This window comes from Schistocerca serialis, chromosome 2 (assembly GCF_023864345.2).
Source record: "Schistocerca serialis cubense isolate TAMUIC-IGC-003099 chromosome 2, iqSchSeri2.2, whole genome shotgun sequence".
Lineage (NCBI taxonomy): Eukaryota > Metazoa > Arthropoda > Insecta > Orthoptera > Acrididae > Schistocerca > Schistocerca serialis.
In genome coordinates this window covers 974,752,138-974,778,121 of record NC_064639.1, presented here as the reverse complement: position 1 = coordinate 974,778,121, position 25,984 = coordinate 974,752,138, and positions in this window count along the sequence as shown.

Sequence of the window (25,984 nt, the reverse complement as noted above, 5' to 3'; positions counted from 1 at the left end):
TCGGACAGTTTTGCGCTATCTTGTTGCAATGATGACAGACGCCTCGCCCAACGAATCACCATGCTTTTGTTCACTATCAAGTCTCCGTAGACACTCTGCAAGCGCCTTTGAATATCTGCGATGCTCCGCCAAAAGAAACTCTGTGAAAGCTCTCTGCTTGGAATGTACCTCCGTTACAGATGCCATTTTGAAGGCTATCTACAGCTCTGCCAACTATCGGTACTTCATGAAACTATAGGGGCTGAAGCAGAAATATTTCGTGATGTCCCCCAACAAGTTTTGCATTTTTTTCAACTGGCCGAGAAAAAAATAGTTCAAATGGCTCTGAGCACTATGGGACATCTGAGGTCATCAGTCCCCTAGACGTAGAACTACTTAAACATAACTAACCCAAGGACATCACACACATCCACGCCCGAGGCAGGATTCGAACCTGCGACCGTAGCAGCAGCGCGGGTCCGGACTGATGCGCCTAGAACCCCTCGGCCACAGCGGCCGGCAAATTGGCCGAGAAAAATTGTGTTGCATTACTTATTGAACACGCCTCGTACGTGAGACGAGAAATTCACAGAATGACGTCCTTGTCCTTTTTTTGGCAGGCGGACGTCCGCTCGGTGATTCGGGTACGGGCGGCCTTACGGTGGCCATGAGTAAAACCCGGCGATTAGCGAGTCGGCGCGTGATCTCGGCGTTCCGAGAAGACTCCGGCGGAAGTGCAGCGCGCCAGCTTTCGTGAATGAGCTACCTGTGTGGCACACAGAACGCCTTATTGTACGCACCATTATGCGCCAGCGCCGCGTCTAAAGGGCCCAACTCTGCTACAATGTTTCGTGTTAACAAAGTGAAGCTGCTCTCAGCCCGAAGACTGGCTTGAACACCATAGTACAGAGAAGTGGCAAAATTAATGGGATAGCGGTATGCGTATATACAGATTGCGGTGGTATCGCGTACGCAATATATAAAAGGGCAGTGTATTGGTAGAGCTGACATTAGTATTCAAGTGATTCGTGTGAAAACGTTTCCGACGTGATCATGGCCGCTCGCAGAATAGTAGCTGGAGCTTAGTTTTTATATTTATTTACTCGTCACGTTCCGTAGGACCAAATTGAGGAGCAAATCTCCAAGGTCATGGAACGTGTCAGTACATAAAAGTAATAACACATAAAAATAAATGTTCATGAACCTGAAAGAAAATCAGTCCATAAGTTTAAGTAAACGCTAACAGCAATACAATAAAAATCAGCTTAATTTTTCAAGGAACTCCTCGACAGAATAGAAGGAGTGACCCATGAGGAAACTCTTCAGTTTCGATTTGAAAGCGCGTGGATTACTGCTAAAATTTTTGAATTCGAGTGGCAGCTTATTGAAAATGGATGTAGCAGTATACTGCACACCTTTTTGCACAAGAGTTAAGGAAGTCCGATCCAAATGCAGGTTTGATTTCTGCCGAGTATTAACCGAGTGAAAGCTTGTTATTCTTGGGACTAAACTAATATTGGTAACAAGAAACGATAATAAGGAATATACGTATTGAGAGGCCAATGTCAAATTATCGAGACTTGTGAGCAAAGGTCGACAAGAGGTTCGTGAACTCACACCACTTACTGCCCGAACCGCCAGTTTCTGAGCCAAAAATATCCTTTTAGAATGGGAAGAGTTACCCCAAAATATAATACCATACGACAATAGCGAATGAAAATAAGCAAAGTAGACTAATTTTCGTGTCGAACAATCACTCACTTCTGATACCGTTCGAATAATAAAAATGGCAGTATTAAGTCTTTGAACAAGATCCTGAACGTGGGTTCAAAAATGGTTCAAATGGCTCTGAGCACTATGGGACTCAACTGGTGAGGTCATAAGTCCCCTAGAACTTAGAACTACTTAAACCTAACTAACCTACGGACATCACACACATCCATGCCCGAGGCAGGATTCGAACCTACGACCGTAACGGTCGCGCGGTTACAGACTCAAGCGCCTAGAACCGCTCAGCCACACGGCCGGCCCTGAACGTGGGCTTTCCACGACAGCTTACTAGCTATCTGAACACCTAGAAGTTTGAACTGTTCAGTTTCACTTATCATATTCCCCTTCTGTGAAATTAAAACGTCAGGTTTTGTTGACTTGTGTGTTAGAAACTGCAAAAACTGAGTCTTACTGTGATTTAATCTTAGTTTATTTTCTACAAGCCATGAACTGAGGTCATGTACAGTACCCCACTCAGACCCAACATCACAGCCGTTATCAACATTGTGAATAATGGCCTTTTGCTGCCTGTTGCTAAAATAAGTGGTGAACCAATTGTGAGCTACTCCCCCGCGAAGAATTCAGTATGCCAAGATCCACACTGTCTCTGCCGAGAATGTCAAATTTCAGGCATTACCATTCACCAGGGAAAACGGTGTGGCAGAGCGCTTCTAGGCGCTTCAGTCCGGAACCGCGCGACCGCTACGGTCGAAGGTTCGAATCTTGCCTCGGGTATGAATGTGTGTGATGTCCTTAGGTCAGTTAGGTTTAAGTAGTTCTAAGTCTAGCGGACTGATGACCTCAGATGTTAAGTCCCATAGTGCTCAGAGCCATTTGAACAATTTTTGACAACGCAGTGGACGACGGCCTTCACTTAACGACAGTGATTAGTGGCGTTTGCATAGAGTTGTCAGTTATAACAGACAAGCAACACTGCTTGAAATAACCGCAAAAATCAATGTGGGACGTACGACGAACGTGTCCGTCAAGACACTGCAGCGATATTTGACGTTAACGGGCTATGTGAGGAAGAAGACCAACACGAGTGCATTTGTTAACAGCACTACATCGCCTGCAGCGCCTATAGTGGGCTCGTAACCATATCCGTTGGATTCTACACGAGTGGGAAACCGTAGCCTAGTCGGATGAGTCTCGATTTTAGTTAGTAAGGTAAGAGCTGATGGTAGGGTGCGTGTCTGGCGCAGAGCCCACAAAGGCAAGAACCCAGATTGTCAACAAGGCTCTGTATGGGTGCGTTTACATGGAATGGATTGGGTTCTCTGGATGTTCGTCTGAGACCATTTGGAGCCATTCGTGAACTTAATGTTCCCAAACAACGACGGAATTTTTGCGGATGGCAATGTGCTATGTCTTTGGGCCACAAATGTTCGCAGTTTATTTGAAGAACATTCTGGACAATACGAGTGAATGATATGGCCAACCAGATAACCCGATCTTAATTACTGCCATACCAATGCACCCACGGTACTGTTTCCACAAAACACAATCCATTATGTTTATATTAGAATATTCAAGAGTACTTGTGAGCCGTGGCTGGCTCATGACTCTGAGCACTATGGGACTTAACTGTTGAGGTCATCAGTCCCCTAGAACTTAGAACTACTTAAAGCTAGCTAACCTAAGGACATCACACACATCCACGCCCGAGGCAGGATTCGAACCTGCGACCGTAGCGGTCGTGCAGTTCCAGACTGAAGCGCTTAGAACCGCTCGGCCACACCGGCCGGCTGGCTGGCTCATGCTATGCATTGGATTAAACTTTGTTTGCTATTCTGTGTTTAGTCTCCCGCAGTTATCGCGATTATGCTGTTATCCTCTCTTTCCGCGGGTGGCAGCAGCGGTGTGTATCGATATTCGCACCTTGGACTATCTTTGGCCTGGCGCTTATAGTTTCGGGCTGGGCTGTGTGCAGGCAGTTGGTCGGTTGGCGTGGAGCAGCGAGGAAATCTCCGTGGTTTGGCAGGGCCCGCTGGCGGCCTCTATGCAGTGTCGGAGTGTGTGGTGCTGTTCCCGTTGGTACGAGGTTCGTGGCTCCCCTATCCTGAACATGAAAGTTTAGTTTTGACTTAATCTACCAGCAAGTCACGACTGTTCACTTGTGTCGTTTGCAGTTCGTTGTCGGCTGCTGGGATATTCCTGTGAGCAACAATGTGTGTTTACAGGCTGGCAAATTTTAGCCACCCTCCGGTGGAGTTTAACTGTACTTGGTTATTTGAATTGAAGCGCACCAGCGGAATCTTCTGCCTTGGGGTCGTTAACGTTCTGGTTACCTGCTCTGGCCGTTGACATAAATTCAGGCAGTGTATTTTCATCATCATGTTGTTGCTGTCCAGTGCGGTGTGTAGTTTGACAGCTCAATGTATAATTGGTTGTGGGCGCCAATACCTTCTACGTGGTTCCGCTCAGCTCCCTGTTGTGTGCTGGTCGGGTGAAGCAGAGGTTATCTTGTCGGTGGGTTGGTTGACTGTCTGTCGGTTGGGTTGTCGTCGGATCGACATTGGTTGGGCCGACTGCTTGTCTCACCTAAGCGAGCGTTAGTGTTTGAATTCCAGGCCGACCCTCGGAACTTCTGAGCTCCCTTTTGTGTACTGCCTTTTCTTATTTGTTCTTGTTGTTTGTACTTGTATGGCTTCTAGCCGATTTTTAGATTAAGGTTGTTTTGCCCTTAAGGCGTCAGATGGTTTGAGCCTTCAGCGTAACTTGAGAACTGTTTTACGTAAAGCCTTTGGCATTTTTTTTAAATTAATGTTTTGAGTGTTGGGCCTTCAGCCGATTTTGAATTTAAGTTTTTTGCTCTTAAAGTGTCAGATTCTTTGGGCCTTCAGGCTAATTAAGGAACTGTTTTAAGATAAGGCTTTGCCTTTTAAATTTCTGATTTTGGTTAAGCTTTAAGTTACTGCCTTTCAGCCGTTTTTAAATTAAAGTGGTCTTGCCCTTAAGGCATGACATTGTATAGCGCATTCAGCCGCAAATTAAGTTCCAAAACAAAAGCTGTGTGTTTTTTTTAATTTCGTGGCTCTTATAATCTTTGATGAAATAAAAGTTTGTATGTTTGAGTGTAACTGACAGCCGCTTATTTTGGCCTCTTTCCACAACTTAAATTACCTGTCCTGTCCTGTGGGTTTAACGGGGCGTCTCAACGTGAGCTAAATGGTCAGCGTATGTGACTGTCTTGATGAAGAGCCAGGTTCAGTTCCCGGTAGGGGAATGGAGTTTTCTTCGGTGGGAGGACTGTAAAGAGATGCACCAGGACTGTAACGAGATGCATTCGGCCTCGTGATGCCAACTGAAGAGATGCTCGAACGAGCAGCAGCGTCTTCAAGGTCAAGGCCTGGAAAGCTGGCGGGGACTGGGAGAGCGCTGTGTCGGCCGCACGGCCCTCCATACTGCATCCAAATGACGGCATTGGCGGAATGCGACACGGCGACCGGTCAGAATTGCGCGGTCCTCAGCGCCGGATTGCGACACCACCTTCTACACCTACATCCGTACTCCGCAAGCCGCCGTCTGGTGTGTGGCGGAGGGTGCTTTGCGCACCATTGTTATTCCCCCGTTTCCTATTCCAGTCGCGTAATGGATAATTGCTTGTAAGCCTCTGTTACGGTCTCGAATCTGTCTAATTTTACATTCATGGTCCCTTTGCGAGATATGCATAGGAGGAAGCAATGTATTGGTTGACTCTTTCGAGAATGTATGCTCTTGGAACCACACTGTCATTCACAATGGCTTTTTTGTACCGCCTGCTACGGAGATGGTTGAGCATCTCCGTGATCTGTAATGAAATGCTCTGCTCTTCCTTGGATCTTTTCCATTTCCTCCATCAGTGCTCAAATGGTTCAAATGGCTCTAAGCACTGTGCGACTTAACATTTGAGGTCATCATTCCCCTAGAACTTAGAACTACTTAAACCTAACTAACCTAAGAACATCACACACATCCATGCCCGAGGCAGGATTCGAACCTGCGACCGTAGCAGCAGCGCGGTTCCGGACTGAAGCGCCTAGAACGGTTCGGCTATCAATCAGTGCTAACTGGCACGTGTCCCTGACAGACGAGTAGTTTCCTAATACTGTGTAAGTAGGCTGGCTGTTTAGGTTTTTATGTTGGTAACGCCATGTAGCGCTCTATATGAAAATCATTGACTGCTGTGTGCAGTCTGTGGCTGGTTTGCATTGTTGGAATTTGCTATTATAATGTTGGGCAGTTCGCTGTTAACAGCGGGTAGCGTTGCGCAGTTGGAGGTGAGCAGCCAGCAGTGGTGGATGTGGGGAGTGAGATGGCGGAGTTTTGAGAGCGGATGATCTGGACGTGTGTCCAATATATATATATATATATATATATATATATATATATATATATATATATATATAATGACTTTTGAACACTATTAAGGCAAATACATTGTTTGTTCTTTATCAAAATCTTTCATTTGCTAACTATGCCTATCAGTAGTTAGTGCCTTCAGTAGTTATAATCTTCTATTTAGCTGGAAGTATTGGCGCTCGCTGTATTGCAGTACTTCGAGTAACGAAGTTTTTTTGTGAGGTAAGTGATTCATGAAAGTTATAGGTTATCGTTACTCAGCGCCATTCTTTTGTAGGGATTATTGAAAGTCAGATTGCGTTGCGCTAAAAATATTGTGTGTCAGTTCAGTGATGATCAGAATAAGTAAAGAGAGAAATGTCTGCGTACGTTCAGTTTTGCTCAGCTGTTTGAAAATCAAATAACGTAAGGGGTTTACCAGCACAATCATTCACAAATTTTTCTAAGGGGACGTTAAACTGGTCGAATGAATCTTTTGAAAGTTCCATCTTTCGTAGATGGACTACACTTCTAGTGCATTGTTCTAACGGATCTGAGTCCGGTATCTGCTTTGCCTGCGTTTAATCTCGTGTAGTCGTTCCACTTTCAATCGCTCCATTTGTCTACTCAGAGATTTTTAATGGATGCGACTGCTTCCAGTGATCGACTGCAATAATGGATCTTTCTTTCCATTTGTGCGCAGTACTTTACATTTGTTAATGGTCAACTTCCAGTGGCTAAACTAAAACTCGAGGCTGTGCAGATCTTCCTGAATTTCACTATAAGTCTTCGTACATCCATAGTTGTGGAGGACAGTGGGACGTCAACTGGTATAAATTTATATTAAAAATGAAGAAATTCCTCCAGCTGTATTTAAGGTGTCGATTTTATTTTGGCAACTAGTTTAAACGTTGCAACAACGTCATCTTCAGGCTCATACACTTATTGACGTCAGCTGCGTGCGGCTGATACTAAAATGACTTCTAGTATCAGTCGCACGCAGTTGACGTCAACAAGTGTATGGGCCGTAAGCTGTCTGCTTTGACATATTGGGTAAAATACCTGCTCCAAAAAAATCAACCATAATCACAGCCTCTGCACCGGCCTGTCTCTCCGCTTTTCGTCAGCCAACGGTATTTGTCCTTCAGCTTCGTTACGGCGACGAACTCATTGCCTGTTGTTGTGGTCTTCAGTCCTGAGACTGGTTTGATGCAGCTCTCCATGCTACTCTATCCTGTGCAAGCTTTTTCATCTCCCAGTACCTACTGCAGCCTACATCCTTCTGAATCTGCTTAGTGTATTCATCTCTTGGTCTCCCTCTACGATTTTTACTCTCCACGCTGCCCTCCAATACTAAATTAGTGATCCCTTGATGTCTCAGAACATGTCCTACCAACCGATCCCTTCTTCTAGTCAAGTTGTGCCACAAGCTCCTCTTCTCCCCAATTCTATTCAATACCTCCTCGTTAGTTATGTGATCTACCCATCTAATCTTCAGCATTCTTCTGTAGCACCACATTTCAAAAGCTTCTATTCTCTTCTTGTCCAAACTGTTTATCGTCCATGTTTCACTTCCATACATGGCTACACTCCATACAAATACTTCCAGAAACGACTTCCTGACACTTAAATCAATACTCGATGTTAACAAATTTCTCTTCTTCAGAAACGCTTTCCTTGCCATTGCCAGTCTACATTTTATATCCATTGCCTAACGGTGCTGATATCAACTGTTGCGTTACCGTATACATTTCTCAGTCTCATGAACGCGAATAGGCGTTTGAACTTTTGCATTCAAGAGTTCTGTCATAGAACGCTGACCATTACGAACATCGACGTCGGCCATTTTGCAAGCCACTGCAGCACTGACATCTGTTGACGTAGAAAGTTACTGGGACGGTGGACTGGAGAAGAAGCTTTACGAAATGACACCAAAATCCGATTTTCAATTAGTAATCTTTATTAAGAAGAAAAAATAGGAGACATTATTTTTTGACTGACCCTCGTGCGAAGGAAAATCCTGCGAGAAACGAAGCCACTTAGATCTTCCACGTTGAGTTTCTGCGACTGTTGTTAGCATTGTGGAATTGTCATAATGAGCTACTTCTCAGCCTTTTGTAAGGTGACAGGCAAATCCAACACCTTCCATGAAAACCCTGACATGATAAGCAAATCCGGCAGTATGTCACATAGCTCCGAATAAATCCTGACATTAAATTAACCAAAGTAATACGATCAACGAGTGAGCAAATGGAATACCACAGACTAACACAAGAACGCCTAAATGCATGTCATACCTTCTCACCGTGAAACAGACGCAGTTCCGAGGGGAGAAACGAGAACAAAAGCCGAGAGCAGAACCGTGTTAAGCTAGAAGGCCCTACGATAAGGGACGGACACCCACGCCGCCAGCCAACCACCAGGACCACCCCCAGCCCATGTTAAAAGATAGAGCCCTCCAGAAGAACAGTATAGATCTTATGACATCACTAAAAGGGCCACACCAGCTGCTAGTTTTAGCGTGAGACTTTTTCGCGTCTCTGTTACGTTGAAAACGTTAGAAACATTGCCCCACCACGAAAAGTATAACGTTTCTCATTGGATGGACAGAATTTTTGTAGGCGGAGCTTAAGGTTAACATTGAGACCCTGACTGTTCAGATGAAAACACAGCCACATAGTTTTTTTAAACCAACTTCGGTAAATTGTAGCAAGGAGAAGTTAGGGAGGAGTTGCTTCTGAGACGGCGAGGTGCGTGGAGCTGTGCCCCCTGACGAACACCGACAAGGTAATGAACGCACGCGATGCCGCATTTTTGAGCGCATAAGGCTTCACTCAGAACTGCAGAAGTCTCATCTGTTACACCCCCGTTTTGCGTAATACTAGTGTCGATCGTCAATTGAAGCTCATGGTGTTCACATTTGCTACGTAAGTTAAAATCTGAAACGCGATGATTTTTCTGTTATATAATTATTGAGAAGCCACATCAGCCACTGTAATTTACGACAAGTTAGATAAGTAATTAAAGATAATTGAGGGTCACTGTAGACCATTTTGATAGTTTTCTCTTTTGTGAAACTTAATTTAAACCTAGATTATAGATGTGATATGGCATAGGTCATCTTTCGATCCACTGTAGAACTTGGAAACCCACTCAAGGAATATTCGTTCACATTTTTGTTGAACGCAGTTGCTTTTTATCATCCTGTATTAAAATATTTCCTTTTATCAATAGTGCAATTTATAAACAATGTTTTGTGAGCAGAATAAAATTTCCAATGGTAAACTTAACTGCTTTTTCGACGTTATTTTACTAGCTAATTAAAAATAGGAAAGCCTTGAACCCCTTCCACTAAATTTAGTTAGTATTAAGATTCTTTTACAGGGAGTGCAGTGGAGCTGACGCTGAAATCATTAGGTATTTTGTTATATCATCGCTAGTCTCAATGAACTCTTCTGAACTCTACATGTCATGTGTGGTCTGGCGTCTCCTTACCAGCAACAGGTCCCAGGTTCAAACTAGTCAATTCCCTAAAAAACACGCTCAGAGCGTCGTTGCGCGAAAGTGGTAGGGAGACACGACTTAGGCCAGACACCACACAGAATCATAGACTTTGATAGATAAAGTCCTGTTCCAGCCTTCTCCAAGCATCATTACGGTACGCAGCCTGTGTCTCAGATCCGTTGACAAGTTCTCAGAGATTGAGAAGATGCTGGTTCGTTAGTGGTATTGGCATCTCTTCCGGTGTAAAGTAGGACTGACGCTGGTGTGTCGCCACAATTGCTAAACTGTAAAACGCAAGCCATACAAACGAATCGTCATGTCTGTCAACTATAAGGCCAGCCTGGGACAGAGAGGGAGTAGGGGTTGGGTTGCAACAGTGTGCGGTGTAGGGGGCCGGCCGCAGCTCGAAACGCGACGCCCGCGGTCGAGGTTAGCTGCCGGCTCGCCTCTCTCCGATCTGGGCCGCACGTACGCATCTCACGCCGCGATCCTGTCCTCATACCAAATGGACGCCGCTGGGCTCCATCATCACTGCACAGCGGCCAGTTCATCCACATACGACGTGTGTTCTTTCTGAACTATTTGTTTACACGAATATAGCGTAGACTTTTAATCGATTTTTGTTCGTTTGGACTTAGCTGTTAGTAAAACATTGTCGTAAAACACGTAACGGCGTGCACTAAATAAAACAGTGTAAAATAAACAAGGGACTGTGTACACTGATGAACTAAATCTGATAAACAGCGTGTTGGTCCATTTTTTAAGTACAATACAACACCCATTCCACAGTTTCCAGTGGTATGTGCACCCGATGCTTTTTTTTTTTTTTCTCTTTGAGTCATCAGATTTCTGACTGGTTTGATGCGGCCCGCCACGAATTCCCCTCCTGTGCCAACCTCTTCCTTTCCAAGTAGCATTTGCAACCTACGTACTCAATTATTTGCTGGATGTATTCCAATCTCTGTCTTCCTCTACAGTTTTTGCCTTCTACAGCCCCCTCTAGTACCATGAAAGGTATTTCCTGGTGTCTTAACAAATGTCCTATCATCCTGTCCCTTCTCTTTCTCAGTGTTTTTCCACATATTCCTTTCCTCTCCGATTCTGCGCAGAACCTCCTCATTCCTTGCCTCATCAGTCCACCTAATTTTCAACGTTCATCTGTAGCATCACATCTCAAATGCTTCGATTCTCTTCCGTTCCGGTTTTCCCACAGTCCATGTTTCACTACCATACAATGCTGTACTCCAGACGTACGTTCTCCGAAATTTCTTCCTCAAATTAAGGCCCATGTTTGATACTAGTAGACTTCTCTTGGCCAGGAATGCCCTTTTTGCCATTACTAATCTGCCTTTCATGTCCTCCTTGCTCCGTCCGTCATTAGTTGTTTTACTGCTTGTTGTTGTTGTGCTCGTCAGTCCAGAGACTAGTTTGATGCAGCTGTCCATGCAACTCTATCCTGTGCAAGCTTCTTCATCTCCCAGTACCTACTGAAACCTACATCTTTCTGAATCTGTTTAGTGTATTCACCTCTTGGTCTCCCTCTACGTTTTTTACCCTCCACGCTGCCCTCCAATACTAAATTGGTGATCCCTTGATGCCTCATAATATGTTCTACCAACCGATCCCTTCATCTAGTCTACATCTACATCTACATCCATACTCCGCAAGCCACCTGACGGTGTGTGGTGGAGGGTACCCTGAGTACCTCTATCGGTTCTCCCTTCTATTCCAGTCTTGTATTGTTCGTGGAAAGAAGGATTGTGGGTATGCTTCTGTGTGGGCTCTAATCTCTGTGATTTTATTCTCATGGTCTCTTCGCGAGATATACGTAGGAGGGAGCAATATACTGACTGCTTGGCTCTTCGGTGTAGGCATGTTCTCGAAACTTTAACAAAAGCCCGTACCGAGCTACTGAGCGTCTCTCCTGCAGAGTCTTCCACTGGAGTTTATCTATCATCTCCGCTACGCTTTCGCGATTACTAAATGATCCTGTAACGAAGCGCGCTGCTCTCCGTTGGATCTTCTCTATCTCTTCTATCAACCCTATCTGGTACGGATCCCACACTGCTGAGCAGTATTCAAGCAGTGGGCGAACAAGCGTACTGTAACCTATTTCCTTTGTTTTCGGATTGAATTTCCTTGGGATTCTTCCAATGAATCTCAGTCTGGAGTCTGCTTTACCAACGATCAACTTTATATGATCATTCCATTTTAAATCACTCCTAATGCGTACTCCCAGATAATGTATGGAATTAACTGCTTCCAGTTGCTGACCTGCTATTTTGTAGCTAAATGATAAGGGATCTATCTTTCCATGTATTCGCAGCACATTACACTTGTCTACATTGAGTTTCAATTGCCATTCCCTGCACCATGCGTCAATTCACTGCAGATCCTCCTGCATTTCAGTACAATTTTCCATTGTTACAACCTCTAGATACACCACAGCATCATCTGCAAAAAGCCTCAGTGAACTTCCGATGTCATCCACAAGGTCATTTATGTATATTGTGGGGAATGTTTCCTAAAAGTTTGGCCGTACCTTTTTGTAACACCCTGTATATGGGAGTCCTTCGTCATACCCGATTTCCTCGACGAGCTCAGCATGTAGGTGAGGTGGGACAGTGCGCAGCGTGACCGCTGGAGGCAGCGGGCCAACTGGGCAGCGTCCTCTGGAGATTCCTGGAGTGGCGGCTGCGGCATTCGGCAGAACCGGTCGCCGCGGGCCTTCCAGGTCGCGCAACGGTTGCTGCCGAAGTGGCGCGTTTCTGCCAACCTGCCGCAATTAAAATCGCCACCGCCGCCTACTGCAGCAAGCGAACGGCCCCTCACGGAAGCGACGCCCACCAGTCAGAGCTCTTCATTGTGGATTTTCCACTTCTCCGCCAGAGCGCTCCAGGCGAATAGCGGAACTCCAGCTTGCAAAAGCAGGCCATCAACCGCCGATTTCACGGGCTGATTCCCCTTAAACGCAGGCACACGCCTTCCGTAGACGGCGCCCGGAATACCGATGATACGGAAGTCGACACTCGACAGTGCTGATAGCTGTGATTTCCTTACGCAACAATTTCTTTGAACATGTGTCCCAGACAGCCACACTGTCTCCACTATCCGACATGTTATGATGATCACCTACTTCTTGTATGACGGTAAATTGTATGAAATGACGGATGGAATGGTTATGGGTTCTCCGTTGTCTCGAGCAATGGCCAACTCTTTTATGGAATGTGCACTATACACTACTGGCCACTTAAATTGCTACACCAAGAAGAAATGCAGATGATAAACGGGTATTCATTGGACGAATATAATATACTAGAACTGACACGTGATTACATTTTCACGCAATTTGGGTGCATAGATCCTGAGAAATCAGTATCCAGACCAACCACCTCTGGCCTAATAACGGCCTTGATTCGCCTGGGCATTGAGTCAAACAGAGCTTGGATGGCGTGTACAGGTACAGCTGCCCATGCAGCTTCAACACGATACCACAGTTCATCAAGAGTAGTGGCTGGCGTATTGTGACGTGCCAGTTGCTCAGCCACCATTGACCAGACGTTTCCAGTTGGTGAGAGATCTGGAGAATGTGCTGGCCAGGGCAGCAGTCGAACATTTTCTGTATCCAGAAAGGCCCGTACAGGACCTGCAACATGCGGTCGTGCTGAAATGTAGGGTTTCGCAGGGATCGAATGAAGGGTAGAGCCACGGGTCGTAACACATCTGAAATGTAACGTCCACTGTTCAAAGTGCCGTCAATGCGAACAAGAGGTGAGCGAGACGTGTAACCAATGGCACCCCATACCATCACGCCGGGTGATATGCCAGTATGGCAATTACGAATACACGCTTCCAATGTGCGTTCACCGCAATGTCGCCAAACACGGATGCGACCATCGGGATGCTGTAAACAGAGCCGTGATTCATCCGAAAAAATGACTTTTTGGCATTCGTGCACCCAGGTTCGTCGTTGAGTACACCATCGCAGGCGCTCCTGTCTGTGATGCAGCGTCAAGGGTAACCGCAGCCATGGTCTCCGAGCTGATAGTCAATGCTGCTGCAAACGTCGTCGAACTGTTCGTGCAGATGGTTGTTGTCTTGCAAATGTCCCCATCTGTTGACTCAGGGATCGAGACGTGGCTGCACAATCCGTTACAGCCATGCGGATAAGATGCCTGTCATCTCGACTGCTAGTGATACGAGGCCGTTGGGATCCAGCACGGCGTTCCGTATTACCCTCCTGAACCCACCGATTCCATATTCTGCTAACAGTCATTGGATCTCGACCAACGCGAGCAGCAATGTCGCGATACGATAAACCGCAATCGCGATAGGCTACAATCCGACCTTTATCAAAGACGGAAACGTGATGGTACGCATTTCTCCTCCATACACGAGGCATCACAACAACGTTTCACCAGGCGACGCAGGTCAACCGCTGTTTGTGTATGAGAAATCGGTTGGAAACTTTCCTCATGACAGCACGTTGTAGGTGTCGCCACCGGCGCCAAACTTGTGTGAATGCTCTGAAAAGCTAACGATTTGCACATCACAGCATCTTCTTCCTGTCGGTTAAATTTCGCGACTGTAGCACGTCATCTTCATGGTGTAGCAACTTTAATGGCCAGTAGTGTATTTGGCTCCTCTTCGTCCATCTTTATTTTATCGTTAACGTTGACAACACATTTGTGGTCTGTTCACACGGCGTAGAAGCTCTTGAGCACTACCGAGAACATACGAACAGTATGCACCCAAACATCCAGTTCGCTGTCGAGACAGAGAAAGGAAGAACCCTGCCATTTTAAGGTGTTTTGGTACAACGAAATTCGGATGGACGTCTCGGACACTCAGCATATCGCAAGCTGACGCACGCTGCCTTATATCTTAGCGCCCAGAGTTTTCACCATCCAATCCAGAAGGGAGAAGTTTTAAGTATATTGATACACAGAGCAAAAACTGTTTCTGACGAAGACCTCTTGGATTCCGAAATTAATCATCTGACGTACGTGTGTCGAAAGAATGGCTGTGGGTCGATTGATATGAAGTCGTAAGATGGCCGAGAATGTTTTATATATCATTATCAGCCATTTGGCGTCCACTTGTGACAATGCTGCTCTCTCCGTCTCCGTCTGCTGGTGGTGCGCCCTGCATGAATTTTCAGCCTCAGGACAGATTGAAAACACCAAAGAAACTACCATTAAAATCATGGACACGGGGCACCACAGGGTTAAGAATATTTTCTGCAACGAATGCTGGAACAACTGCCCGCCATGGTCAAATTACTCTCCATGTAAGCCAGCCATGCAGGTTCCGGCCACAATCCATGCAGGAAGATTAGGAGAAAAAGGCACAGGCCGAAGAACGTCTCCATCAACCAGCACCCGATTCTATTGCAGACGATAGCCACGGGAAGAGAAAACAGGCACGGCCAACAAATGAGATGTTACATACAAGGTGTTTATAAATGAATATCGGGGTTTTAACGCTTTATAATATTTATTACAGTTATAAATGATATGTCAAATGAAAGAGCAACTCAAACAGTTGTGTTTGGCACCAGTGCGCATGCGCTGGGCGCAAAGTTTCCGCCGCAGTCCGCTAGAGAGCGGTAGTAGCGAAGATGGCCACTAGTGAACAGAAAGCGTTTTGTGTTTTGCAGTTTGCGAAGACCGAATCTGTACTTACTGTGCAACTCGCGTTCCGGCTGAAGTTCGGTTGTGATCCTCCAAGTGATAATAACATTCGTATATGGTGTCACCAATTTGAAGATACCGGCTGCCTTTGTAAAGGGAAGAGCACAGGACGACCATGAGTTAGTGAAGAGACTGTTGAGCGATTGAGAGAGTCGTTCACTCGTAGTCCAAAGAAATCAGCCCGGAAGGTTAGCCGTGAATTACAAGTCCCTGTATCGACTGTTTGGAAAGTTTTAAGAAAACGCGTACAACTACGTCCTTACCGTTTACAGTTATAACAGGCTCTAAAGCCGGCAGACCATGGATTACGTGCCAACTTCGCAAACGAAATGATGTTTCATGACGACGAAGATTTTCTGGATCATGTTGTCTTCAGTGATGAATCGACCTTTCACCTTAGTGGACATGTTAATACCCACAATGTGCGCATCTGGGGCTCAGAAAATCCTCACGAGCTGGTACAAATGCAACGAGATTCCCCTAAAGTGACTGTTTTTTGTGCCACATACCAGCAGAAAGTTTATGGGCCTTTCTTTTTTGGTGCACCTACTGTAACTGGCAGTTCTTACCTTGGTACACTAGAGCAATGGCTCTTCCCTCAATTGGAAGATGATGAGCCAGAGAAGTTCATTTTCCAGCAAGATGGTTTGCCACCTCACTGGCATAGCGAAGTACGCTACTGGTTGAACTTCACTGTACCCAAGCGCTGGATAGGCCGCAAGGGGCCCAATGACAGGGCTTGCTTTGCATGGCCTCCACGTTCACCGGACCTAACGCCATGCGTTTTTTTCCTTTGGGGCTTCATCAAGGATCGTGTGTACGTGCCTCCGCTACCAGCAGACCTCCCTGAATTAAGAAACCGGACTGAAGCAGTTGTAGGTACAATCACTGAAGACACACTTATCAACGTTTGGGAAGAACTCGGCTATAGACTTGATGTGTGCCGTGTGACAGATGGTGCTCACACCGAACATTTATTACGTTCTTGGTAAACTGTTTGAGTTGCTCTTTCGTTTGACATATCATTTATAACTGTTAGTTTAATATAATAAATATTATAAAGCGTTAAAACTCCGATATTCATTTATAAACACCCTGTATTTACTATAATGGAAGAAATGAACCATTGTCATCTGGTACGTGGCACGGATTGGGGGGGGGGGGGAGGGGGGAGAGGACACACATCAGTAAGACGAACGAGCGACAGGAGAGGGTGTTGGCCATCCATTAGGCAAACACACTGCGCTGCTATCGCGCCGGACAGCCGCCCCATGTGGGCCAGTAACTGTTTCTGGCGAGCCATAAAGTCAAATTTCGCGTTCGTTGCCCCGGCAACCGTAAAGTTCAAGGGCTGCAAACAGGACCGTCCGGCCCGGCCCGGCGCCGAGTGCCGGTGACGTCACCCCCCCCTCCCCCCTTGGCGGTGGCTCCGTCTGTGCCTGGCCTCTTCGCCTCTACAGCTTCGCGCGTGTGGGGAAGCTATCTCGAGCAATGAATAAGCCTCACTGGCTCACATTAGGCTGTACGAACGATCCAACACTTCATGAGAAGTTTCACTATCGTTTGAATCTCCTACGAGATTTTCCACCAAACTTTGGCATATGCAAGAACTGTTATCATTTTGACGAGACCGGGAAATTGACTGTCCATTACAAATACCCTATATAATTACATTTCCGAAACTCGCCTCAACGACATATTGTAAAAAACACAACAGTCAATGGCATTTTTTAAAACGTACTGTGGAATTTTTGAGCTAGAATGGCAGATGTATTGGTGGCAAACGACTTTTTCGTAGACCAGGCAAGGAATTACAGACTAAAAGCACGTTGAATCTGGGGACTTTTCTCCTGTTGTTGTGACCATTTGAACGGAGTACATTTGCAGGAAGAGAAGATGCATAAAAATCAGCGCGGTCTCATCAGGTTTATAAAAACCTCCTCGAATGCAAAACATGTAACACTTCGACGTGCGATTTCTTGTAAACATTATATTTAGGTGAACAGATAGGTAATGTCTTCCCAGATTTCCAAAGGCGTGCTATACGATACCACTGTGTGAACTAATAATAGAGGAATCATCATTTGATCTCTAAAAGTGTGTGAATCGCTTGAGAAATTCCGGACTAATAGGAGCAAGTACGTTGTACTGTACGGTGAATGTTCCTAAGCTTTAGTTTGCAGAAAGTACCATCGCACGATGATGGTAAGTGTATGCATAATGAATTACTCAGTATTTCCGCTTGGCATACTGAGCGTACTGAGCGTCAGCTATCTTCAAATAAGAATAAAAGCATCAGAAAGGGGAAAAGGAGTAATACCCAACAACAAGATCAGTGTGAATTTCAAGTGCCTTTCGCGTCGTTTAAATATTTAACGGTATGGAATGATATGAACCCGTAAAATCAGTATTACGGATGTCCAATGGGAGACTTGATGAAAGGGTACTGCGAAAGTGTGGCGTATCTGTAAAGGAAAGGGCGTACAAGACACTGCTGTCGCTAATTCTAGAGTACTGCTAGATTTTGGGGCCCTCAAACAGTAGGTACGACAGCAAACAATTGAGAAACACATTGCTAGCATCATTAGAGATAGGGTAGTCAGTAAGAAAGTTTAAGAGAAATTCTCTGGGAACTTAAATTGGAATCTTTGGAAGAAAGGTGATGTTATATTCACGAACCAAATTTGTACAATTTTGGGGAACCTGCTTACAAGTACATACATGCTGTTTCCACTGCATATTTCACGTAACCTAAATCGATTACAAAATAAATTAATACTGTAAACCAGTGGGTGCACGGTTTAAAGCGCTACGTCACGGATTGCGCTGCCCCTCCGGCCGGAGGGTCGAGTCCTCAAAAATGGCTCTAAGCACTATGTGACTCAACTGCTGAGGTCATCAGTCGCCTAGAACTAATTAAACCTAACTAACCTAAGGACAGCACACAACACCCAGCCATCACGAGGCAGAGAAAATCCCTGACCCCGCCGGGAATCGAACCCGGGAACCCGGGGGTGGGAGGCGAGAACGCTACCGCACGACCACGAGATGCGGGCTTCGAGTCCTCCCTCGGGCATGGGTGTGTGTGTTGTTCTTAGGATAAGTTACTTTATGTTAGTTTCAGAAGTGTGTAAGTCTAGGAACCGATGACCTCAGTAGTTTGGTCCCTTAGGAATTCACACACATTTCAACATTTTTGTAAAAAATACAATAAAAAAGTGTCGTGCGACTTGTCGTCGGGTAGACCGTTCACCGGTAGCAAGTCTTTCGATTTGACGCCACTTCGGAGACTTGCGCGTCGATGGGGATGAAATGATGATGATTAGAACAACACAACACCCAGTCCCTGAGAGGAGAAAATCTCCAACCCAGCCGGGAATCGAACCCGGGCCCTTAGGATTGACATTCTGTCGCGCTGACCACTCAGCTACCGGGGGGCGGACAAAAAATAGAATGATTTTCATTTATAATTACGAAGTTGTTCTATTAAGAAATCAGCGAAGAATCAGTTAACTTTCAGTTCTCAGAAGTGTGAAATATTTACCATGCGACCTTTGTCAAGAATATCCACTATGAATTTTCCTTTGGTAATATACTCTTATCATTCATTATTCCTGGTTTTTTCGTAAAAAAGGTGGGCCTTTGTAGGCTCATTTTCGCCGTTCACAAGCCGCGCGAAGTGCCCGCGTGGTTAGAGGCGCCACGTCACAGATTGCGAGTCCCCTCCCGCCGGAGGTACGAGTCCTCCCTAGGGCATGGGTGTGTGTGTGTGTTGTTCTGAGCATAAGTTAGTTTAAATAGTGTGTAAGTCTAGGAACCGATGAACTCAGCAGTTTGGTCTCTTAGGAACACACACACACACTCACACACACACACAGTCCGTTCACACGGTGAACTGCTCTCACAACACCTGCAATTTGGGCGTTGAAATGTAAACGACGTCACTCGTGACAGACGAGATTCATTGTAGGAATAAAACGCGAGAGGCGCTGCAGGAGACTCACTTGTCACAAATGTAGTATACAAAGAAGTTGGCGAATTAGAGACTTGCAGCGAAATGCAGGGAGATCTGCAGCGGATAGGCACTTGGCGCAGGGAGAGGCAACTGACCCTTAACATAGACAAATGTAATGTATTGCGAATACATAGAAAGAAGCATCCTTTATTGTATGATTATACGATAGCGGAACAAACACTTGTAGCAGTTACTTCTGTAAAATATCTGGGAGTATGCGTACGGAACGATTTGAAGTGGAATGATCATATAAAATTAATTGTTGGTAAGGCGGGTGCCAGGTTGAGATTCATTGGGAGAGTTCTTAGAAAATGTAGTCCATCAACAAAGGAGGTGGCTTACAAAATACTCGTTCGACTTATACTTGAGTATTGCTCATCAGTGTGGGATCCGTACCAGGTCGGGTTGGCAGAGGAGATAGAGAAGATCCAAAGAAGAGCGGCGCGTTTCGTCACAGGGTTATCTGGTAAGCGTGATAGCGTTACGGAGATGTTTAGCAAACTCAAGTGGCAGACTGTGCAAGAAAGACGCTCTGCATCGCGGTGTAGCTTGCTGTCCAGGTTTCGAGAGGGTGCGTTTCTGGATGAGGTATCGAATATATTGCTTCCCCCTACTTATACCTCCCGAGGAGATCACAAATGCAAAATTAGAGAGATTCGAGCGCGCACGGAGGCTTTCCGACAGTCGTTCTTCCCGCGAAACATACGCGACTGGAACGGGAAAGGGAGGTAATGACAGTGGCACGTAAAGTGCCCTCCGCCACACACCGCTGGGTGGCTTGCGGAGTATAAATGTAGATGTAGATGTAGAATGACAAGTCGCTCGCGCAAAAGGGGCCTGAACCGATTTTCTGGGTCACTTCGTGGCAGTCTGCTTGCGCTGCGAGTGGCTGTGAATGAGCTTAGGGCGGAAGCGGCTTAGGGAGGCGCGCGTGTAGATGTGGAGCAGCGATGTGCCGGAGGTGTGGCCAGGTGGGGCGCACGTGTCTGCGTTATTTCTGGGGACCGGCGCAGCGATCTGTCTGGCGATGCACACGCCTCTCACAGGCCTGGAACTCCTCGCCGAGGAACCTGCGAGTACAGTCACGGGACCTATGGCCTATGTAGTCTGGTCCCTTCAAACCCCACAAACAAACAACCAACAAACCCTAGCACGGCCGCCGCTCGCTGTGTCTCAACAGCCGTCGCCCGACATCACACACATCCATGCCCGAGGCAGGATTCGAACCTGCGACCGTAGCGGGGTCGCGCGGTTCCAGACTGAAGCGCCTAGAACCTATCGGCCACAAGGGCCGGCTTAGTTAGTTTAAGTCAGATTAAGTAATGTGTCAGCCTAGGGACCGATGACCTCAGCAGTTTGGTCCATAGGAACTTACCACCAAATGTGTGTGTGAAATCTTATGGGACTTACCTGCTAAGGTCATCAGTCCCTAAGCTTACACACTACTTAATCTAAATTATCCTAGGGACAAACACACACGTCCATGCCCAAGGGAGGACTCGAACCTCCGCCGGGACCAGCCGCACAGTCCATGACTGCAGCGCCTTAGACCGCTCTGCTAATCCCGCGCGGCGAACTTACCACCACCATGCACGTACTGTGCTGCTTGTTTACATGTACATTCTTTACTTCCTGCAAGGAAACGAGGAGGACGTTTCCAATCATCAATAGAAACATCTCCACTTATACGCCTAATACACCGTATAGTATACCTCCTCTATCCTCCTCTTCCCTTGACCGGAGGAATGATTCTTGGAAGTACCTTCCTCACAAAAGGCAGGAAGCATTCTATAATATTTTTTGATGTTAAATTAAGAAGTTTTGAGGTATAGCCGGCCGCTGTGACCGAGCGGTTCTAGGCGCTTCAGTCCCGGACCGCGCTGCTGCTATGGTCGCAGGTTTGTATCCTGCCTCGGGCATGGATGTGTGTGATGTCCTTAGGTCAGTTAGGTTTAAGCAGTTCTAAGTCTAGTGGACTGATGACCTCAGATGTTAAGTCCCATAGTGCTTAGAGCCATTTGAACCATTTTGAGGTATATGTAAACATTGGTCTTGTGTTTTATAAATGATTAATAAGGTGATAGCCTTATAACAAAGTTTTTAGTGGAAAACTGGCTTTGTTAGCCGCTATTAATCCGTTTAATTTCATAAGACGAGTCGTTTGAGTGAGTGGCTGGCGGTGTACAGGGTGTCCTAGGAGTAATGGCCAATATTCGACGGTATGACAGGTACGATCATTCGAAGCAAAAACGTCTAGTAAACAAGGGCTCTAAAATGCATACCTTTAGAGTTTTGAGCACTGTTTCACCTTCGCTACTGCGAAACAAATCTCTTCTACAGCAAGCTTTTCGCTTTCTATATTTTGAGAGTGGCAGTATGGACCAAAACAAGAAAAAAATATCCAGCAAACATGAATTCTGAAGTGTGTGCTAGTTCATCTTCGTAACTCCGAAACAAATCTCTTTTACTGCAAGCTCTTTGCTTTCCATATTTTGAGATGTGGTACTATGCTCCAAAAACAGACAAAAGTGTCCAGTGAACTTGGGTTCTAAATTGCAGACCTTCTGAGCCGTGAACACTTGTTCATCTTCGCTACTGTGAAAGACTCAGCTCAGCTCAGCTCTTGAGGTATGCAGCTTGCCGGCCGGGGTGGCCGAGCGGTTCTAGGCGCTACAGTCTGGAACCGCGCGACCGCTACGGTCGCAGGTTCGAATCTTGCCTTGGGCATGGATGTGTGTGATGTCCTTAGGTTAGTTAGCTTTAAGTAGTTCTAAGTCTAGTGGACTGATGACCACAGATGTTAAGTCCCATAGTGCTCAGAGCCATTTTGAAAGAAAAATTCGGAGTAGGTATTAAAATTCATGGAGGAGAAGTAAAAACTTTGAGGTTCGCCGATGACATTGTAATTCTGTCAGAGACAGCAAAGGACTTGGAAGAGCAGTTGAACGGAATGGACAGTGTCTTGAAAGGAGGATATAAGATGAACATCAACAAAAGCAAAACGAGGATAATGGAATGTAGTCAAATTAAATCGGGTGATGCTGAGGGGATTAGATTAGGAAATGAGACACTTAAAGTAGTAAAGGAGTTTTGCTATTTAGGGAGTAAAATAACTGATGATGGTCGAAGTAGAGAGGATATAAAATGTAGACTGGCAATGGCAAGGAAATCGTTTCTGAAGAAGAGAAATTTGTTAACATCGAGTATAGATTTAAGTGTCAGGAAGTCGTTTCTGAAAGTATTTGTATGTAGTGTAGCCATGTATGGAAGTGAAACATGGACGATAACCAGTTTGGACAAGAAGAGAATCGAAGCTTTCGAAATGTGGTGCTACAGAAGAATGCTGAAGATAAGGTGGGTAGATCACGTAACTAATGAGTAGGTATTGAATAGGATTGGGGAGAAGAGAAGTTTGTGGTACAACTTGACTAGAAGAAGGGATCGGTTGGTAGGACATGTTTTGAGGCGATCACAAATTTAGCATTGGAGGGCAGCGTGGAGGGTAAAAATCGTAGAGGGAGACCAAGAGATCAATACACTAAGCAGATTCAGAAGGATGTAGGTTGCAGTAGGTACTGGGAGATGAAGAAGCTTGCACAGGATAGAGTAGCATGGAGAGCTGCATCAAAACAGTCTCAGGACTGAAGACCACAACAACAACAACAACAACAACTATGAAAGACATTTATTGCTCAGCTCTTGAGGTATGTAGTTTACATGGTTCAAATAGCTCCCAGCACTATGTGGCTTAACTTCTGAGGTAATCAGTCCACTAGAACTTAGAACTACGTAAACCTAACTAACCTAAGCACATCACACACAGCCAAGCCCGAGGCAGGATTCGAACCTGCGACCGTAGCGGTCACGCGGTTCCAGACTGAATCGCGTAGAACCGCTCGGCCACCAAAGGCAGCAGTTTAGAGCCCACGTTTGTTAGACTTTTTTGCGTCATCTCCACGAATACTGACCACTCCTTCTGGGTCACCCTGTTCCAGCTGTGTTGCCTCCTGCTGAGTCAGACGCCCGACTGCAGAACGTGGGTCTGATGCCCCGGCGGCGGCACGAATTACGCGGACAGTTTCGTAACACACGGCCAGATAAAGGGCAGAGGCTCCCAAAGCTGGCGCAGACGGCCGAAAAGTAGCGAAGCGCCAAGGACAGCTCCGTCGCCCGCCGGGTTTTCGTGCGGAGGCCGAAACGGTGCGACAGGAGCCGATATGACGCGCGGCGTTGCCACAGCACGGCGGCTGACGCGGACTGCAACGTGCAGGTGCCGAAGCAGCCGCGGAAAGAGTGGACGCCCGACGTGGCGACATTATCACCTGGCAGCCGCGGTCCGGCCTGACAATTACACTACTGGCCAGTAAAACTGCTACACCAAGAAGAAAGGCACATGATAAACGGGTATTCATTGAACAAATATATTGTACTAGAACTGACATGTGATTACATTTTCACGCAATTTGGGTGCATAGGCCGGCCGGTGTGGCCGTGCGGTTAAAGGCGCTTCAGTCTGGAACCGCGTGACCGCTACGGTCGCAGGTTCGAATCCTGCCTCGGGCATGGATGTGTGTGTGATGTCCTTAGGTTAGTTAGGTTTAATTAGTTCTCAGTTCTAGGCGACTGATGACCTCAGAAGTTAAGTCGCATAGTGCTCAGAGCCATTTGAACCTTTTTTTTTTTTTTGGGTGCATAGATCCTGAGAAATCAGTACCCAGATTGACCACCTCTGGCCGTAATAACGGCCTTGATACGCCTGGACAATCAGAGCTTGGATGGCATGTACAGCTACAGCTGCCCATGCAGCTTCAACACAATGCCACAGTTCATCAAAGATAGTGACTAGTGTATTGTGACGAGCCAGTTGCTCGGCCACCATTGACCAGACGTTTTCAATTAGTGAGAGATCTGGGGAATGTGCTGGCCAAGGCAGCAGTCGAACATTTTCTGTATTCAGAAAGGCCTGTACAGGACCTGTAACATGCGGTCGTGCATTATCCTGCTGAAATGTAGGGTTTCGCAGGGATCGAATGAAGGGTAGAGCCACGGGTCGTAACACATCTGAAATGTAACGTCCACTGTTCAAAGTGCCGTCAATGCGAACAAGAGGTGAGCAAGACGTGTAACCAATGGCACCCCATAGCATCACGCCGGGTGATACGGCAGTATGGCGATGACAAATACACGCTTCCAATGTGCGTTCGCCATGATGTCGCCAAACACGGATGCGACCATCATGATGCTCTAAAAAGAACCTGGATTCATCCGAAAAAATGACGTTATGCCATTCGTGCACCCAGGTCCGTGAATTAAATTACTCACGCCACTGACAACCTACAACCCAGGATAATATGTGGATTCATTCCCCACGTTGTGACAATACTCCACTCTAACTTAATCAGGATCGGTACTTGGAGTCTAATCGCAGGACAAGTAGAACAACTGAGTACTGATAAGATCCAAAATGAAATTTTCACTCTGCAACGGAGTGTGCGCTGATTTGAAACTTCCTGGCAGATGAAAACTGTGTGCCGGACCGAGACTCGAACTCGGGACCTTTGCCTTCGCGGGCAAGTGCCCTACCACTGATAAGACATTTATTATAAAAACAACTCTCAAAGAAAAATATGCAACTTGAACAACTGTAGATAAAGAACGTTAGCCCATCTCATTAATCTGAATCTGAGACTGGCAAAACATCTATGACCTGACTCGAAATCGCGCCACCTTTTATAGTCGGGAACACTGTGAGGTTGGTACTGATTAGCATCGAAGTTAACATAGCCCCTACCGTGGCTGGCGCTGACAGTAAAGAGCTCTGCGATCCAACAAATGGAACTTACCACATTTACTGTTAAAGATTCCCTATCCGCCGAGCGTTGCAGCGTCTATCATCGAATGCGGTGGTGGGATGAGCAATTCTTCAGCACCGATCTGCAGACTTCTAGGGTCGAAGCTAATTCCGTACAATGCCGAACACAAATCAAGAATTCTGCTTGCTCATAAGCCAGCAGCTTGACTCAAGTGTGTGGTCATAAAGAAGCACTTCGTAATGCCTAGAAACACAGGCTCGTTTCTCTGCTTACTGATGCATTGCCAGCCCTCTCTTCTCAGCGATCACAGGCCCTGTAGACCACGCGCTGCATCGACGATCAGCTTCCACCGCCTCCTATCTCTCGCAGCCTCTCTCCACCCTGCGGAAATTCCTAATGCTGCGATGTCCTTGTCTATGTCATCTTTCCACCTTATAAGAGGTCGGCCCAATGGTCTTGTTGCTTGGAGAGTTCCTTCAAATGCTTTCTTGGTGATTCTGTAGTTTTCCATTCTGGCCACATGTCCAGCCCATTGCAGTCTCCTATTTTTTAATTTCTGGATGATAGTGGGTTGCTTCATTGCCAGCAACACCTCAAAACCTTATCCATAGAAGTGTGTCCTATCGACACCCACCAGAGTGTTCTCTCGCCGCGTAGAGCCCAGTTTATAGCCAACATCGCCTCGTTGGCATGAACTCTCCTAGCAGCCAATCACCGCTCTCTTTACAAACGGTACACCTCCCACCTTACGAGCCATGAAGCTGTCACCCAAACGCCTTCAGCTCAAAGTTTGGTAGGAACTTCTACGAAAAACTGTGACCCCTTCTCCGTCTACCGTTCGGGAATATACTTCTCTGGCGTGAGAATTTCTGCGACCGTCAGCTTGT